The sequence below is a fragment of the Echinops telfairi genome, unplaced genomic scaffold, assembly GCF_000313985.2.
Source record: "Echinops telfairi isolate 266 unplaced genomic scaffold, ASM31398v2 ScPeMD7_7457;HRSCAF=8495, whole genome shotgun sequence".
In the NCBI taxonomy this organism is placed as follows: domain Eukaryota; kingdom Metazoa; phylum Chordata; class Mammalia; order Afrosoricida; family Tenrecidae; genus Echinops; species Echinops telfairi.
In genome coordinates, this window is record NW_022111357.1 from 26541644 (window position 1) to 26546372 (window position 4729).

Below are 4729 nucleotides of genomic sequence, written 5' to 3' on the forward strand. Positions count from 1 at the left end.
CTCAGGAGAAAGCTAAGCCCACACAGAGGCCTCATTGGCTATATCCTGATTGATGGTCTAGACTGCCTCCGCTACACGCTTAATCCTCAAATTGACACCATGATATGTAACTACCACACACTGCTATCAACCTTTATTGAAGACCTTTATGAGAAACAACTCAAAGCACAGTTGATGAGTTTTCCCTTGAGCAGTGATTTATTACATCACACGGTAGTTTACTACGATGCCAGGAAGAAATGACTTGGGCTTTTTGAGCCTCCCTCAGCAAGTTGCTTATTTTCTCATGGGCGTTGGCATATAATGTGATTCATCAGGTTTACCATTTTCCATCGACTATGAGGAAACTCCAGGCACCACCCTCTATAATGCTAATAAGCAGGTCTAGGACAAAAGGTTCCATCGTCAAATAGATTTGTCGAACGCCAGTCACATGGGTTTGTTTACTGGGCAATTTCATTTCACCCTCACGACCATCTTAGAGGGTGGCGGCACCCTTTTCCCGGTTTACGGCCGATGAGGACACGGAGTCCTCAGAGAGGGTTCAGCCACTTGCCCAAGGTTGCCTGCTTAGCCCAGGTTGGCGTCGGAATTGGAACATGAGCTGTCTGTCTTCCTAGTTGGCTTTCTCCCGAGCAGGGAAATCATGTTTGTAATGCGCCCAGTGCAGAATAAATGTTCATCCTTGTGCAGTGGGTAGCTAAAGGGCTGGTCTCAGGACTGGCTTCATAAAGTCTTGGGGTTCTGTTGGGTGTGGTGGGTGTGGCCTGGTCCAAAATCTTGGGAAGTTGTCATTCCCCCGCTCCACCCCCGGCGCCATGCTCGTCCTTAACCCTTTCTGCCTGGGAGTACTCCTGCTGATATCAGGTTTTCCCCATGCTCCTCCCAGTAACCCACCAGCCTCAGGCATTTACCCCTAATATTTCTTAGGACTAAATTCCCTTTCCTGGAAGCCTCCTCTCCATGGACCCATTTGCCAAGGGCTTCATGGGTCCATCAAATCCACCAAGGATGCAGCAGCTGCTTATTGGGGCCTTCTGTGCACCCAAGGTGAAGAATACAGTACTAAGAGATTCTTCACTCCCTTGTAGTAGCAGTAGACAGCCATCCATACCCTGGCCATGCCTCCGACAGATAGATTCTAATGCTGGATCCCGTGCCTTTGGGTTTCGACACAAGACATGCCTCAGTCAATGGAATGTTAGAGGATCTGACAAGCACCAGCACTTGTGCCCAGGGTTTGGTCCCTTTGAGCTCTGCGGATCTGTAGTCATGGCCCCGGGGCTGCTGTGCCTTCTCTGTGGGCCCCCAGAGAAAACAGAACCAGATCTGTAGCCGGAAGTTGGGCTGTTCATCTGCCTTTGTTTTCTATTGCTGCACAACAAGTTACCACAAACGTAGTGGCTTAAACCAATTTATTATCTCACAGTCTCTGTAGGTCAGAAGTCGGGGTGTTACATGGCTGACTCTTCTGCTCAGGCTCTCCCAAGGCTGAAATGAAGCCTTGCCAGCAGGGGCTGTGATCTTATCTGGGGGCTTGATTGGGAAGAAACTGTTTCCACGCTCTTTCGGGCCCGTTGTCTCGGGGAGGACTGAGGACCCTACTTGCTTTCTGGGCAGAGGTTGCCCTCACACTTAGCCACGTGACCTTCTCACAACCTATTAGCTCCCTTCTTCAAAGTGAGCAACAGAAATCTGCTCTAGTCTCGTAGAGTCCCACCTACTGCAACAGGGATGTCTGTTCCCGCATTGTGGCCATACAGCCCAGACACAGCGAGGAAGTGACTATCCCACCAAGGTCACAGATCCTATCTACCCTCTAGGAGAGGGAATTCTATAGGCAAGTACATCAAGAGACAGCAATCTTAGGGGTCATTTAAAATTCTGCCAATCACACCACTGAAAACTTCAGGAGCCAAACAATGGTCAGCCGACAGACCTGTCACTGTGGGCATTAATCCTTGTCATTGTATGCCACTCACTGGGTTTTACCGCTAGAGAAGGGCATCATGCTTGGTACAATAGAGGGTCCGCACAAAAGAGGATGCTCCTCCAGGAGATGGATGGACACAGTGGCTGCAGCACTGGGCTCAAACCGAGCAACAGTGGTGCGGATGGTCCGAGACCAGGCAGTGTTTCATTCTGTTGTACTTGGGGATTCTAGGAGTCACTCAGAACCAGCTCAACGATATGTAAAAGCAACAAGTTTATAAATGAAATATTTTCAATTTCACCGTTTTTTACACATACAGTTCAGTGGCATCATTACACTCAACACCGAGTGCTCAAGCGCTTCCTTACAAGCATTATTCGGACAACTGCTAGTTCCCATGATGTCCTCGCTACAATTGGGAGAGGCAGTCTGGCCTACTGAGTAAGGTCTTGGGGCCAGTCAGGCCTGAGTTTGAATGTATTTCTCCATCTACTCTCTAGGGTGGGGCTGGGATGCACCTGTGACATGACGCGCCTGGGTTCAGGTGCTCCTTGGTAAAATGGAACCACCATGCCTTTCGCACTGGGGTGTTGAGAGGGTTGAGCGAAAACAATGCATGTGGTATGCCTAGCACATACATGTTGGGTTTGTCCTCTTCAAAACCACCTCTTTAGGAAATTAATGTCCGAATTCTGGTAGGAGTCACTCCATGGCTGACCTCTGTGGGCTGCCCAGCTGGTGGCTCTCATGCAGTTGAAAGGGGAGCCTGCAGGGCTCTTTGGCTCTAAGTGGACATGCTCTGGTGTGGGCCAGGTGGCAGGAGGAAGCCCTGCCTGGTTTCTCAGGGATGGAGTCATGCACTTCAAAGAACACACCTCTCCTTCTCGGGAGAACCTCGCTATTCAAATGCTCCGTGGCTGCCTTCTGATGACGAGCCCAGTCTTCCCCAACTGACCGGCTGTGGGACCTTGGGCAAGTGGTTCTCCCTTTCGAATCCTGGTTTCCTCCCTCTGCAGATTAAGGGCCGACCATCTCCCCGACAGGTGGCTGTACTAGATCAGGTTTGGCAAACGTTTGAGACAGACGAGCCAATCCTGTCCCTCACAATATTTTTTAAATTATTTGAGAGCCACGAATATAGTCTTACCAATAAGTGAAATCACCAGCGATAGCCTGACGAATATCCTTTTTAAGTGAACCTGCGATCATTTGATTTTCATTTTCAATTTTCCTTCAGCGCCACATGTGGTTCAGAAACCACAGTTTGCGGAGTCCTGTACTAGATCATATGGCAAAAAGGGTCTGAGCTGTTGCGGTGGTCAGCTGATACGGGGTTGGCTTCCAGAGTCCGAGAGACCCCACGCACGATGGGATGAGATGCTGCCCGGTGCGGCACCAGCTCCACCATCGGTTGGGGTCTGAGCCGCCATGATCCCTGGGCTTTCATTGGCTGGTGTTCAGAAGCACATCAACAGGCCTTTCTTCGTAGTCTGTCTGATGAAGCCTGTTCAACATATAACACGCGTGTCACCACTGACAGATGGGGGCGTTGCACAGGAGGTGCATTGGCCAGGAATCGAGGCTGGAGCCACCGTATGGAGGGGAGAATTCTACTTCTGATCTATCAGTGTCCTCAGACTCATTGTCAGAGCTTAATAACTGGCCTTCCCCTTCCCTCTGAGCAGGGACTATCTGTGCCCGGCAGTTCTTAGTAACCCTTCTCCCTGCCCCACCTTACCTCTGTGGTCCCTGGTGGAGAAGGGGATACAGTAGTCCTGAAAAGAATGTGTTTCCTTCCCCTGAATATCCCTGGCCTCACTTGATCCTCAGGGAAACCCCTGTGGTCCACGGCTGGGGCAGTCACCTGTTCCTCTGCCAATCTCATGTCCCCCTTTCTAGGCATATGCAGACTATACGTACCTGCTCCCCTAGAAGTCACTATGGCTACGTGCTCACTTTGGCCCGTGCAATGTGAGCAGACGTGCCCCGTGCCACTTCAGGCTGAACGTTTAAGAGCCAGCACAGAAGGCCCACCATCCACTTCTCGGACCAGTGACCAATAGTCACTGTGAGATGGTGGCAGGCCCATCAACCCATGTTCTCTCCTGACGACAATGAGTAGTGGACACCCATGCGCATGAGAAACCAACCTTTGTGGTTCTGTGCCACGGAACCTTGGGGGCTATTGGTGACTGTATGTATCCAAGGAGCAAGATGGGACTTTCTGCCCTGTCCTATAGGGTCACTGTGAATCGGAATCAGCTCCACGGCAGCCTCTGTGTGTGTGTGTGTGTGTGTGTGTGTGTGTGTGTGTGTGTGTTTACCGTATCCTGATAAATAAAGCAGGACAGACTTTATTTTCCCTTGAAGGTGACAGCTGAGTCTGTCTGGTAGGAAACAAAGTGAATTGCCTACCACCACATAGAAGAGATGTAGCCAATTCCCACCACCACCCACCACCCAGTACCTTTTCTTCTTTCTGAGAGAGAATGCAGAGGTGACCAGACCCAGAGCTCTCTCGCTGGTGCCTCTGGTCAATGAGTCCCCATTTCCCGCCCACAGCCTGTCATCTTAAGAATAAGAAGATGACCCTCTCTCGTGGGAGGAAGCCTGCAGCAGTTTGCGGAAGGGGGAGAGTCCTGGAGGCCGTATTCTTGGGAAGAGCAGCTCTTCTACCTCAACTGCACAACAAATGAGATTGCGCCAAGGAGCCCCGGCCTCTGTCATTTGTACCCAACCCCAAGGGTTCTTTTTGTCTGTTGTCTCTGGGGCCTCTTTTTCTCACTCATTTATTTC